This window comes from Columba livia, chromosome 7, assembly GCF_036013475.1.
Source record: "Columba livia isolate bColLiv1 breed racing homer chromosome 7, bColLiv1.pat.W.v2, whole genome shotgun sequence".
NCBI lineage: Eukaryota > Metazoa > Chordata > Aves > Columbiformes > Columbidae > Columba > Columba livia.
In genome coordinates, this window is record NC_088608.1 from 30653702 (window position 1) to 30668762 (window position 15061).

Sequence of the window (15061 nt, forward strand, 5' to 3'; positions counted from 1 at the left end):
CCTTTAAAGATGCTTTGTAGGATTTATTAATCTTGTTATCAAGTGCACTATACATAAAAAGAGCACTTTGCTGTTCCAGAGCTCTGAGACACTGCAGGGCTGGGGCAACATTACTTGAAATAATAATGACCGTCTCAGTTCCTGGCAAGAAAAGGAAGGGGATGTGGAAAGAAAACAAATTAAAAAATCTAGCCCCAAATGGAGCAGAGGACACAGTGTTTAACATAGCTCAGAACAGTTTGGATGTGTCACTCTAGAAGGCTCACCTTATGTTGCATGTCTCTGTTTATGGGAGGAGGGAATTAAATTGTGCAGTGACTTCAGCAGAGTGGAATGTGAATAGAGGAACGCATTTGGGTTTGCCTCTTTTTGCATGCTTAACCTGAAAGTGCTTGCAGGTGGAAGCTGTTTAGCCGTGGAGCTGTTGATCCCAGCAGGGAAAACAGCTTGCTCTACTAATCACTGGGGCAGGTAGTAGACTGCTAAATCTTGTTTGCTTTAATTGGCCTAGTAGTGCCTTTGAATCAGTGGGACTAGTGTGAATAATGTATTCAAGATTTGTCCTGGTATCTTCATTGTAGGCTGTAGGTCTTACAGTGTAAACTATTAAATTACTGTAGATGAAACACCAGAGAGATTGGTCTTGGAGTCCCTTGGGGATTGCAGAATTGCAGATTAGCTCCTCACAGTTTACTTGATCAGAATATGTATTTATTTCTTCAGAAGACATTATCCGGTGAGAAAAGTTCATGAAGCGGCTAATTGGAACTGAGGTACAGCTGGGACTCTCAGCTTCCTTCTGTGAGTAGCAAGCTCCTTTTTTGTGTTTGTGTGCTAGGATGTACTGATATTAATACGTAAGGACTTTACATTTAATGTTCAGCGGGGGCAGATAGGCCCAAAACTCCTCAGTACTTGGTATGGAGGAAAAAAAAATTATTAGCTTCAGATTCTTTCCCAGAAAACCCGGCAAATGATGACTTAACATTGTACGTGGGTCAGAATAACTCTGCTGATATGGTGCTTTGTAGATAATGTGGTTTGCTCCCAGTTTCCAGTGTGCTCTTCTTTGTTCTTCACACTATAATTAATGATGCAAGAGATATTTTTGTAAATGTTACTTTTCTTCCAAAACAAAAATTTCTACTCTGTTTTGCAATAAAGTGATATGTCTCCCAGTCCATTGGGTTTGCAGTCTTGACTACAGTTTGTAGAGTTTGGATTGTGGAACAGCTTTTGAGCATAGGATCTTTCCTGTTAGTCTGAAAAAATGTAGATCCTCAAAGAAAATGAGTACACGTTTGTTTCTTCTATGAATTGATCTGTTGCCTTCCACATGGTTGCAGGTGTGGATGTAGGGGCCAAAACTTTTCAAAAGGATCTAGGGAGTGAAATGCAGTGGGAACTGGGATACACACAAATCCTGAATTTCTTTGTACATGGTCCCATTAAATTGCATGCGGCTCCTGGGGGCTTTGTGTTGTGTTTTATGTCATGCAGAGTAAAATGTGTTCCTTTTGAGCAGCACAGTCCCTGAGTGAGTGAAGAGCCTGTGTCGGCAGCCGTCTCCGACCTGTCCCTGAGGGTGACTTCTGGAGGGGAAGCAGAGTACCTGGGCCTTAACAGAGGTAGCATTGATGTTGATTGCCTAATTCCCTCTATGCAGTGTAAGACCAAAGGAGATGGAGGCTTTTAGGTCTTGAGTACGGGGACAAAATATTGTCCAAAAGCATGTCATTATTACCGCTTATGAGATGGAATGAGGGGAAAAAAGCTTTAGTGGTCAGTTAAGTTTTTATTTTAATAGAGAGGGAGAGAATGTGTGAACTTGTGACTCAGTTTTCTTTTCCGAATACTCAATAAATTTATCTTCCGTGCATTTACTATCTGATCAGTTTGCAATTACTCCTTTTTTCTCCCCCATTTCTCATCTCTGCCATCATCATGAGAATAAGCATTCTATACCAATAGGTTTTGCTGGTCAAATAGAAGGGAGTTCTGTCTAATACAAGTTGATTTAGTGTCTAAAAATAGAAAAGCCTTGGCTTGTCTCCCAGATCAGGTGGTTATAGTGGTGAAGACCACCTGTCACAGGATTTTTTGTTTTGTTCATAGGGACAAGTATTTTTTTGACAAAGAAGAATATGGGACTTTAGGAAATGGGAAATTGTAACTACTTTAACATCTGATGTCGAACTAAAAATGAACTGAGTGTGGTCAGATATCAGAATATTATTTTTCTATAGTTAAGGTTGTGTTTCTCTCATAAGGACTTTCAGTATCTTTAGGGATTACAGGATAATAATAACTTGGCAATTAAAAAAAAATAATATTTGGCGTTGGAAGTTGACTTCAGATGTGTTCTCCTGAGAGTAGGTTTCTTTAACCACATCATAAAAAAAAAAGTTATATTTAGATTGTATCAGTTTAAAAGAATTCCATTATCTGGGCTTGGATCTCTTGTGCCATCTCTGAAGGAGAAATGTAATTCTGCTGTTCCACTTGAAATCTTACTGGTTTGGGTAGAGCCTTTTAAAATGCATTGGTGATTTCAGCTCTGTGTGTAGTTTTTTGTGTGTGTGTTGTGGTTTTTTGTTTGTTTCTTTGTATGTTTGTTTTTAAACTGTGCTTAACCTTCCTGTCATTGCAAACAGTCCTGGGGTCTACAAATCCTAGCTAGCTCTTACTGGAAGTGCTGGGAGGTGAGGTGCCTGACTGGTGTTGACATATCCTAGCATGCACCCATCTGCCCCTCCAGAGACAGTTACATTTAAGGTTGTGTCCCTGCGTGCTACTGGCTTTTTGGGGGAGCTGGCTGCTTAGCCATGCAGGTGTGCTGTGACCCTGCCAAGCAGATGCACGTTTGTGGATACAGATCCTGATCTTGCAGTGCACACTGCAGAGAGCTCTTCTGGTTCTTCTGGGGTCCTTTGAAAAGGGTGGTTTGCATCTGCTGTGGCTCTGCACATGGAATGGCTCTGCATTCCCCCTACTTCCTGAGCGTTGAGGAGAACTGGTGCCTTGCACAGAGCCCAAGGGATCTCCAGGAAGTTGTTGCAGCCTGCTTTGCCATGATTCGCTCAAAGTGGTTTGTTTGGTAAACTAGCAGTAGTGTCAGGCATACTGAGTGCACAGTTTCCTCTAGGAAAACCAAATACATCCCTTCAATATGAAGGGTTCATTTATGCGTTTTTATTTTGAAAGTGAATTTTAGCACTATTCTGGAAGCTGGTTGCAATAGTCCTGGAAGCATAGAGAAAAAGGAATAGCAAACGTGCATCTTGAGTACAACATTTGAGATAGTGTCCTCCTGTGCAGAGTTAGACCTGCAGACTCCACCCTGGTACTTCGAGTTGGAGTTGCTGAAACCGTCCTCTGTAAAGAACAGATCTTGGTGTTTGTTTTGCTGTTTCTGTAATAAGCTATTTGTGAATCATTGTTTTCATTATTCATCTAGCCTCAAAGATGGAGAAATAACATTTAATTAATTCAGGCACTAATATTTTTTCATCAGTAATTGAATAAATTACTAGGGGGCAAGCCATCCACTTCCATTTGAGGTGTGTGACCATTCAGTCCTTGGCCTTTTTGCCTAAGGACCCAGCTGCATGGAAAATTGATCATGTGATCTGGATTTCTGTCCATCAGCAGCTGGATTGCACCATTGTGGAATTTCACATAGGCCATTTGCATGGGGGTTGTGTGGAGCAGCAGAGTGTGGCTTGAGGAAGAATAGTGCAGATAGGCAATGCTATGATACCATCCAAAAGAATATTTTCTTGTTTTTTCTCTTCTTAAAGAGAGTGTTTGCAGGCTCCCTGTCCCAGTTCGATGAACTGAGTTATTTTGCGAAGGTAACTGTGCTAACCTAGCTTGGCTCAACAAGTTCATGCGAGAGGCTGGGTTGACAGCTTGTGGGGAGGCAACCTCAAATAGGAGACAGAGTATTTATGATGCTTCGGGAGTAGTGGCTGGTGAGGTAGAATGTGTTTTCTTCTGTAGACAGTATAGGAAGGCCAGCCTTGTGTTTTATTCACTTATTTATTTAGAACTTTGTTGCAGTTTAAGTCCAGCTCTCCATTTAGACCAAGTGTTTGCATTTCAGCTGTTGAAACTGCTTGCAGCCGGAGCTGCTAGCAGCACTTGCAGGCTGACACCTCAGCTTGGTCCCTCTTCAGTCCTGTGGCAATTTGGGAAGGGAGAATAAAAGACTTGTGAAAACTGGTATGGATGAGTGGGTGAACCAAAAGCAAGTTGGATGGGTCCAGCCTGTAATTGTTGAAAGATGTGTTCACCTGTATTGTAGACAGGACACTTTCAGGGCCTTGCACTTGCTGGCTGGGATTACATGTGTCAGATGGCAATCAAGGGCATTCCCTGCTGACGTGAACCAGTGGTGTGTCGCAACTGAATGAGTCATGTAACTCCTTGCTGCCAGGTTAGTAATACATGCTGTGGTTTGTACTCTCTCATGTTACTAGGCCTTCTCTGCAGACTTGGGCTTGATTCACCCATATGTAGTTGGTAGATCAGATGCTTGCTGGTAGCAACTCTGTAGTTTATGTGCTCAAGCTTGAGAGTCCTGAAAAGTCCGATACAGTCTGCTGGGGTTCTCAGGTTTCACTGTGTCTGTCTGACCAAATGATGCTAGAAATTTGTTAAAGACATTGTGGCTGCTGAACAACCTACTTTATTTTTTAGAGACTTGCAGTCACTTAAAGTGAGGTATCAGAATGTGAAATGTGTTTTTCTTCCAGACTTTTATTTAGCTAAATGGATCACATGACACTGGGCCAACCTCTCCAGCTGTTTAGATGCTCTTGCTGTACAGAGACTCAAGTTTGTTTTCAGAACCTGGTGGGGGACTTGGGCTCAGCTTTTGGAGTCACTTAGGGAAGTTTTATTTTGTTTTCCACTTTTACCAAGGATGGGAGCAGAGGCCTTGCTGCAAAGTGAGTGAAGAGCAAAGGTTCAGCAGAAAGTAAATCAGAATTTCTAGTCTGCATCTTTTACCTGTCTTTGGGAACTCTAGTCTGCCATTTCTGTAAAAAGCAAAATTATGGTGTTTTCATGTCATGTTTGCGTGCATTGTTTTTAGCTGAAAGATACTTCAGCTCACCTTTCAGTCAGGTGATCTGCAGAATCACAGCTGAGTATGAGAGCTCACATCTGGAATACTACATCCAGTTTCAGGTTCCCCAGCATAAGAATGACATTGATTTGTACTGGAATGAGTCCAGTGGAGGCCTACCAGGGTGATTAATGGGACAATGAGACATGAGGAGAGACAAAGAGAAATTAGTTTGTTTCATCTGGAAGAGAGGAAGCTAAGGGGGAGTCTTTTTCTAGCCTTTAGCTATCTCATGGGTAGGGAAGATATAAAAAAGGTGCTGCAAAACTCTTCTTGGAAGTGCACAATGAAAGGGCCAGGGCAAAGGATACAGGTTGTGACAGGAGAAATTCCAAGTTGTTGTAGGAAAATCTTCTGTACCGTGAGGATGGTCAAACACTAGAACAGGAACTGTGAGGAATTGTAGATTTTTCAGTCATGGGGGTATTCTGAAGCTCAACTGGATGAATTCTGGGTCCCCTGGTTTGAATAGATGTTTGGACTAGAGACCTTCAGAGGCCCTTCCATCCTGTGTTATTCTGTAACTCTAGTTTTGTGTTCTTGAATGGAAACTGATAATGAAGATCAGATGTGCAACCATCAATTGGAGTTCTAGCATTGACTGAGAGCAACAGAGTAAAGCAGGTGTGCAGGTCCTTGTGTTGGGGAAGTATCACAATGGTAATTCACTAGAAACATTTGTTTCTCATCTGTGTTGGTGGCTGAGAAAGGGAGATGGTGTAGGAGAGGTAAACTTTCATTTAAAGGACTTCTCACAGGCAATGTTAATGAATAAGGGTCCATTTGCTTAAACTACTGGAATTCAGCCAGGAGCACTTTACTTTTCTCAGTATTGGTACATTCTTTGGGAGTAAAACATTTGTTTCTGCTGTCCCAGTGTTCTTACTACACAAAAAAGATTGATACATCCTTTGCAGTTGTATTTGAATAGGTGGATCACACAAAAAGACAAATAAATGTTTGAAGAAACAAACCAAAACCAGCCAAACCAATAACAAGAAAATGAACAAAACAACTGTGCCTGGGTAGAGATGTTTAATTAGTTCTCCCTTGTGGTCTCTTTCTTATCATGCTAACATTGCTTAGGTCAGGATTAAAAATGTTGGTGTTTCCTAAAAATGTAGCATTTGGGTATTGCCCCAGGCAGCAGTTGTGGTGTGTGGAGGTGTGCTTGTGTGGGAGGAAGTTTGGGAGGTGCTTGAGTACCAGGACCTCTGCCTTCACTTCTCCTGGTCTTCCCCACTTAGGCAAGTGCTGCTGGGAACTATGCTTCTCCCCTTGGGAGACTGGGGTGTGTTTGGTGTCTTTAAATGAGAAACTCTTCACAACAGAAGTCCTTATAGTATTTACGGTGCAGCACGTGACTCAGGTGAGGTCTTGATTACGTTGGTGGCTCCATGACATGTTTGGTATGAAAAAAATTTGTCTGATAGCATTTTATTTTCATACTTTGTAAATTATTGCATACTATTGGCCTTTTCTTAACAGGATAAGTTTATTTCCACTGATACAAATAACATTATGATAAGAAAATAGCAGTGTACTGCAGGCAGTAGAAGCAGTCTTTTGTGAATTGTAAACAAAACATGATTTTTTAAGTGTCGTAATACTAAATTAATTGCATTTGCATCAAATAATTCTTCATTTTCTGTATTGCTGTTTGTGGTTTGCTACTTCTTTCCAGCTATTTACTGATTTCGGTTCAGATACAGTAGCTTTCTTTCACTGCCTTCTTACTATGGGTCAGGTTCCTGCAGGAAATGGCCAGTGAGTTCCACTCATTGGCTTTGGGGATTTTGTGTTTGGTTGCACAGTTAAATACATTCTAAAAGGCTAAAACCCAAGTATGTCATTGCTGCCACTACAAAGACAGAAGCGTTTTTTACCTGTTTAAAAATCAGTTTTTAGGACTGACTGAATGATAGATTTCTTCCTCCATACTAGGTACAGTCTGAAAATATTAGGGGATTCCCTCCATGGGTGCCTTATAGAACTATTGATTGCCCAGATTTGCAGTCCTTTAGAGTATTACTGATACTGTAAATTCAAACTGTGTGTCTGCACAGATGGTCTTTTGCTGACAAACATATTTGTAGATTTTTATATTCTTGACAAAGACTGACAGGCCTGTGCCAGTTGTGCATCCTAAGTTTGTGAGAAGATTTGTTTTCCAAGGAGAGAACTGATTTCCTGTGGTCTCCTGATATTCTGATCTTTTCGGAACTATAATCCATGAAGCCAATTCTTAATTGAGTTGAAGGGCATCAATGTTATTGTAAATGAGAGAGTAATACAGTTCCTGGGAGAGAAGCTGAAGAATAGTTGATGATCATTAATCCATACTTTTTCCCCCTTCCTAGACAGAGTAGAAAAGAAAGCAGTGTGTCTGTCAAACGAATACAGAAATTTTTGTTAATCCATCTGAAGTGCCTTCTGGTGGTAATAAAAATTGCATACACAGTTAAGAAGAACCAAAAATAAATATTTGTCCAGATGAGAAGCCATGAGGAGGAGATAAACAAGGAAATGATAATGGGACTGTCAGAACTGTCTGAAAGCCAAGAAATGAGAGAAGAAAATCAGTTTGGATTTCAGCAGCTAATTTAGGACAGAAGGTCACTGAGGGCAGCAGAACCCAAACTTTATCAGTATTTACAGTATGTTCTGATATTTTCCAGGGTACATATTTGTTTATTATTTTTCTTACTAGGCTTGGGGATGTTGTTTATCTCCTAAAGCAGAGCTTTTTTCATTCAGCCAATATAGGAAAAATGGAGTAACTCTGTGGAAGTCTTAGTGCCTGCAGAGAGGTGTCAAGTGGAGCCTGCTGAGTTGCAGAAGGCTGAGAAAAGTTTAAGTGACTCTTGAAATTGGGGCATCAGTTTTCACATAGCTTACATTGATGATGGATGCTAAGTGTCCTTGCTATAAAACTATTTGTGCTGTAGCAGCATCCACATGCTGCAAGGGAGGCTGCCTAGGCTAGACAAAAGAAAGACTTGTGGTAAGATGTACTTTGTTGTTCTGGACAACTGACATCAAAGTAGGACAAGGATGGAGGGATTCTGGGCACTCATTCACCCAGAATTATACAGGAGGTGAGAGGGTTGAAGAATGTACTGTGTAGAAGCCAGACCTGCTGACTGCCATGCCCTGCTATCCCCACATCTGTGAAATGTTTGCTTTCCATTGTCCCAAACCTGCACACGTGCTTCTTCCCTCAAAGATGATTAGCTACCTTTGAAGGGCTGCAGAAGGTAATTTCTCCCCTGAGCTGGTTAGAGCTGTCCCTTACTGGCCTTGCTTTCAGAGGGACTGAAAATTTGAATCTTTGGCTAATGATACTTTTTAAGAATTGGGTTACAACAGCTCCTGTGTTAACAGCAGAACTGTGAACTCTGCTCCAGAATGACTGAGAGCAGGTGTGAGGCGTTCACATCAGCGTTGGTGGGTAATGAGGTGTGATGTTGTACCAGCTGTTCACCATGCTGTACCATACCCAGGCATTCTCTCAAGTTAGTCCTTGTGGCACATCTTTCTACTGAAAGGAATTACGTATCAGAGGATCTGCAGGAATTGTTTCCCTTCTGTGTCAAATTTTTTTACCTTTTCCTTTTTGGATTGTCCTGTTTCTTGTTTTTTTGCCATACTGTCTCCACTACTCCACTTCCCCCTTTCCCACAACATTGTTTCTTTGGACCCATCCTGCTGAATAGCCCCATATTGTGCCATTCCCACAAGCCAGGAAGCCCAGCACATGGCTGGGCGCTCTTGAAAAGAGAGGTCAAAGAGTAATAAATGATGTTCATTAGCCTAAATATGCCAGACAGCCCTGGACGGCCAAAGAAGACACTTATGATTTTTTAACTGAACTATTATAGGGTCTAATTAAGTTTATATTAAAATCAATTTTTATTTTATCTGCATTTGAAACAGAGAGAAGTTTTCCACTTGGAACATTGCATCTAGTTCTTGTCCATGATCTTTGAATCGCCAACTTGTCTGAAACTCTTGACATCACCAGGGGTAGTATATGCTGGCAAACAAGGATTCTTTTTTTTTTTCGGTATAAATCAGACCAGCCTGATAGTTAGATTTTAAGGATGGGGAGAGGAAGGCAGTGAGACATCTGTCCTTTAATCCCCTTACGGTTGTTTTCATGGGAGCAAGAACTAGATGAGGAGTCAAGTTCACAGGGCGGAGTAGTGAAAAGTTGTGTGCATGACTGAAGTATTGCTGGGCTTTGCACTGACACAAAGAGCTTTACTCGTGCACATGCCACATGGTTGTGTGTTAGCTAAGACCACCTAAAGCTGAAAACCAACCCAGCTGCAAAGCTGGCAGCAGTAGTAACAGACTCCTTTCCTGTGCAGTAGCAGGTCTTAGCAATGTGCAGCAGATGTTGCCCGCTGGATGACAGATGCATTTAAAATCGGTTGTAAAACTGGATTTGGGATTTTGCGAATTAAGTTGAACATGGACAAGTGCTATTTTACGGTCTGTGCGCTTTAACAGAGAACTGTATTTCTATTACACTGAAGTTCTGTGAAAGAATAAAAGCTGAGGCTTGGAATTCAGCTCTAAGAAATAGGACACTGAATTGCACCTGGACCCTGGGAAGCCAGGTTAGGCCTTGTTTTGTACATAAACTCCATCTGGATGGTCACATCTGTCTAGCGAAGTGGCATGCGGTATGATGCAGATACCCCTGACATAGTCCAGAACCCAGAAATAGGGATGTTTATGGAGAAGCAAAGGCAATTAACCTGTGAACAAATACTACACTATTGCAGCTGTACAGCTTCTGGGATGCAGTGCTAAATGTGGTTCTGGGCTGCGTGTTCGAAGCGGCCACCTTAGGATTCTGTCACACAGGACTCTGCTCTGGTCTGTTCTGCTGTAAGAATGACTTGGTGGCAGTGAGGCAGCTGGCTACAGTTGTGATAAGGACTCTGAAAGCCAGTGAGTTACTTTGGTTATGTTTCAGACCCTACCTTTGAGATCATGTAGGCATCAACATAGATTATGCTACAGTAGCACTGCTTTGCGATTTTTTTTTTTTTTTTAAAGGTTTTTTGTTAGTTTTGGAGGCCTATGCTGTGGGTACAGGGAGAAGAATAGGCAAATACCAATGTCAGTGTCAATTTTAGGAACTGAGAGTTTGTACTTGTATACTTGGAGGCTTTCTCAAATAAATCTGAGGTGAAATCAAACTTTGTAAAGGGTAACATGCCAGGAAGACCATTTGAAGGTGTAAGCAATGGCTGAAGACAGGTGATGTGCCATACAGGATGCACTTCTCACACCCAGGAGATAGGGCAGAACAGTGGTGTGGCATTGTGCCAGTACCTCTGTTTCTTTTCTCTTTTCAAATGTCTGTTGTTCCTTTTAAGTATTTTTATTGTGTACTTCTGAAATATAATTTTGATCATTTAAGGATAAATGGAAAATAGATGTTATAATATACTGTGGCTGCCTGAATAGCTGAGTGGCTGTGCCAATAGAAAAATGATGGAAGGATCAAGAAATGACTACTAAATAGAATAAACTAGCTGTCCCAAGCACCAAGACTGTAGTATATGATGATAGAGGCAAAAACCCTGGGTGTTTTAGAAAAGTACAGAACATAAAAAATGTATCACTCAAATGTATAAAATACACAGTAAATACATGCAATTCTAGGAGATGTCTTATCTTTCCTTATATTAATTCTCATTTGAGAATGGAAAAGAAAGGTGTGGTCAGGTTCCCAGTTCTGCAGTGATTGCTCTGAGGAATATCTAGTCTTTCCTGCTGTCTTCTCTGGGTGGAGTGCCCTGCTTTGTCCTCGTCTACTGCTGACCTGATAGAGACGCCACAAAAAAGAAGGTTGAGGAGGAGTTACGACCATCTCTGCTGCCCTACCATTGTACTGCAGTGGAGACTTTTTTCTTTAGCTGGTGAGGTTTACTACTGTGTAATATACTGCAAATTATTATAGGGACAAAACAAATTAAAAAAAACACACACAAAACTCCAAAACAAACCACCAAAGTACTGATATATTTCCTAGTTTCAAAACCTTTATTTGGGGCAGTGGACAAGACACTTGTCAAGCATCTATTTTTGCTGAATTAAGTAGCATCAACAACACAGTGAGAAGAACAGAAGCAGCAAATAAAATACATTTTCCCCAGAAGGCTGCTATTTGCAAAGGAAACTCCTTTAACGGTTTGAACATAGAATCTCCTTTTAAAACTTTGATTTGATATGTTTGATAAAGAAATTGAGGGATTTCCATTGAGGAAACTCAAGATCTAAGGAATAACCTCCAGGAGCAATACATGAAATAGAAAACAAAGATCCTGAAAACTCTATACACGTTTGACTTTTGTATGCAAAAAGCAGGCTAAAGGAGAGCATGCAGATAGCATTCTTTGCTGTGTCTGATATATGCAACACTAAAATGGCTGGGAATGTTTTAATAGTTTGTCATGTTATTATAGGAGCTAATTTAGAAAAGAATCTGAAACATTTGTGTCTGATGGACAAGTTTCAAAAATAGTATTTTGAAATTTATCTAATAATATAATTTTTTTCCTTTGGCAACAGGGTCTTATGGTTACTAATATCTTGATTAAAAGAAACAGTGCACCATTGTTACTGAAAGTGATTTTATGTACTATAATGAAGATGGCTTGAATAGTGCAACAAACATTTCTGGCAGATTGAACAGGATGGCAAAGTTTCACCAGCAAAATTTAGGGGAAATTACTTCTTATTTTTGTGAATTTTTCTTTCTTTCAACTGAGCTCTTTGCATGTTGTTTACAAATGGTTTGAAATTCAGAAAAATCTCAGTCTCTTATTGCTGGTCAAAGAAGAGCAAGCAACTCTGAATATTAAGGAGACTTGAGTCAAAATGGAAAGCTTTTTGCTGGTTTTATCTGAGTAATACATTTTTCAAAGACTTTACCTGTTGTAATCTGCAGACAAGACATAATTGAAAAAGAGTGTGTTCCCATGGTTGCTTTTTCCTATCTGAATAAACCCAGATTTACTGAAAAATTCATCATCTTGTCTTTGCTTCAAAGTTTTAAATGGGTAAAATGCAGTAAGCCTATTGTGAAGAACAACAAGAAAAGTAATATTTTTATGACAGCTGCTGAGGCAGCTCCATTAATTAGCTGCCTTGGTTACAGTATGACAGTGATGCAGAAAGTACTGAGATACTTAATTTTCTTTTTACCTATGGCCTTTGCAGAAAAAGGAGTACATTGTGCACCTTTTCCCAGGGACACTTGCAAGCACAGATATTGTTTTAATGTGATAATCAATAGAATTTTGCCTTTTTCCTATATATTTCTGGAAAAATTGGAGGTTATATTATTGTAAAACAGATTGTCATATGAAAATTCTTATTTCCCCTGTAGCACCCAGTTGGAATGAGTATTCCAGTTATTCCAGTTATTCTTCCTTAGATGTTCTCAAATGTTTAATGTTGAGTACAATCTTTTGGAAATTGCACGTATGATTTATAGGCTCCTTGTCTTCCTGTTATAAAGCATAATTCATGTGTGTATGCTTTCCTGCAATATTAGGTAATTTGAAAGTCTAGCTGCTTGGTATGGAGTATCTATTTTAGTAGATGGGCAAGGCTTGGCATGCTCGTGGCGAGGTATTTCCAATGAAAGGAAGAAATCCAATGACATCTTTTGTTGTGTAAATATAATGATTGAATATCACGAATACCACTCAGTCAATAATAGATTGCCACTTTGATGAACTTGAAACTTTGCAAAAATATTTTAAAGAAAAATAGAAATCTTTTGCTGGCAAGGTAAAGAGTAAAATTAGCCACAAAACCCCAAAAGAAAAACGGATTGAATTTATAACTTTTCACAAAAGCTACATAATTCTTCCATCAGCATTATGCACCACCAGATAGCTGTTAAGAGTTTATTTGATTACAGGATTAGCCAAGGCTTCAACCGCCTTTCCTCTTTTATTTTCTGCTGGGAGGCTGTGATTGCAAGAGGGGTACCGTCCCATGAGCTCTGCAGCCGTCTTGGCACGAGGTGACCTTTGTGCCACGGGCCAGGCCTGCTCCCACTGCCTGTGGCAGCGTGTGGGAGCGGCTCCGTGCTCACCCACCCTGCAGTGGAGGTGCAGAACCTCACACTGGGATTCAGGACAATTTTCCCTGGCCCCAGCAGAGATGTCTTTGGTAGTCGTCCAAAAGCTGCTGCTGTGTGTTCAGCTGGACAGCTGTGGTCTCTGCTCTTATAAATCCACAGGATTTTCCAGGCGTCTAGGAAGGGAGGAGTACGGGAAGATATGCAGTTTGTCGTTCTGCAGAGAAGCAGCCAGCACTGTGTTTTGAGGTGTCTGTATATATGGATATATATATATAGCCTCCTCAGTGCATAAATTGCAAAGTATCCAGACTAGATAAGGGCAAGGAAACGATCCTCTCTGTGCATCAAGATTTACCTTTTTCCTTCTTAGCTGTAGAAGTTTCTTAGATTTTGCTTAGTGAATTCAGACTGGTCAAAGAATATGGTTTATAATCTTCAGTTCTAGCTCTTATTTTGGGTATAACTAGTACTGTGGGTCCTGTTATCCTCTTGAAAAGGGACTGAATATTTGAAGGTATGCTTTATTTGAAAGGTGATTAGGAATTTGCATTGTGTGGTCTGTCCAGTTGCTACCATGTTTTTAAAAATTTTAAACTAAAACTAAGAAGTCTAAAAAATTGGTGTATCACATCCTTTATTTTGAAAAGCAGGAGTGTTTTATCAATTTATTTTCTAATCTGACAAGAAAATAAATCCTTTACTGAAATGGATTCCATATATACCATGTTTAGCAGATCTTCTGTGAAGAAATCCTTGTAACAGATTACTGAATAATTAAGATGATTCAGACATTGACAGGGATAGCATATATATATGAATATTTTAAGTGTTGGATAGGAACCAGAACTGCTGTCCTGCACAGGTATGAACAGTGAAAGCAAAACTGTCAGTTCACATCTTCAAAGTTAACACTGGATAAGATGATGAGAATGATTTTCCTGTAAAGATAAAACATGTGGAAATGATAAACCCCCTAACAACCATTAGCTCTTTTTTATTTCTCTTATTCTTCATGAAAAGGAAAAGTAAAAACAGTGTCCACTGATGGGGATGGTGAGCTGTGTTCTTTTTCCTTGTCTCATTTACCTTGTTTAATTTCTGATTTATGGTATCAGTTAGGAAGCTGTGCTTTGGTTCTGTGCCTTATCTTAAGGCTGCTACTTGCTGAGTAAATGTGAATGAAAGAAAATACACGGGCTGTGACCACACAAGCAAGTCGTGTGTGCGTGCAGGACTGCTTTGTTCTACTGCTGCGATGTTAGGTCTGCCATGCTATGATGATGGCTTCCTCTGCTGTGTCTAGACCAGGTCCTTCATCTGTGCTTCACAAGATCTATTCACAGTGCTCAAGTGACTTGCAGGTAACGGCAGGTGCTGAAGCTTTCTCTTAATGGGGATGTTCTGGCTTTTGATTCAATGTTTACCAAATGTTCTTTCCTTAGGGCAGAATTATTCAGTTCTTTGGTTCAGTTACTGTTACTGCTGGCATATTTGCCTTTGAGCTGGAGACAGTGCAAAATAGGCTCTAGCCTTAAAGATATCATCAACTCAACCTACCCATGTATGTAACCATGATTGCATTTGACTTGAGTGCTGTTTGCTGATTGCTGCATGGTAATTCACTCTACTGAATGCTCTTTCTTCCATAGTCAAGTGCAGAAGAGTCCTATATGAGGTAATTAGGGGTATGCAGTGTTTTCTGTAGGGCTTTAGCACAGAAGTTTTGCCTCTCACGTGCATGCATCCCATGTCTGCCCGAGGGCTATGGATGGCAGGACCTGGTTGCAGTTAGCTGATCGGGAAAGTCATCTTTG

At 40.4% G+C, this 15061-nt stretch overlaps 1 protein-coding gene across 40 annotated transcripts in view; it reads left to right on the forward strand.

The window, feature by feature from the left end:
- MAP2 (microtubule associated protein 2) overlaps nucleotides 1-15061 on the forward strand; it is a 226947-nt gene that overhangs the window by 19320 nt on the left and 192566 nt on the right. For 4 of the 40 annotated variants that reach the window (XM_065069023.1, XM_065069013.1, XM_065069015.1 and 1 more), the window contains exons 2-3: nucleotides 724-801; nucleotides 1526-1628. The exons of the other annotated variants lie outside the window; for them this stretch is intronic. The gene's annotated coding sequence lies outside the window, so the exon portion shown is untranslated. The remainder of the gene's footprint in view (nucleotides 1-723; nucleotides 802-1525; nucleotides 1629-15061) is intronic. 40 annotated transcript variants of the gene reach the window in all.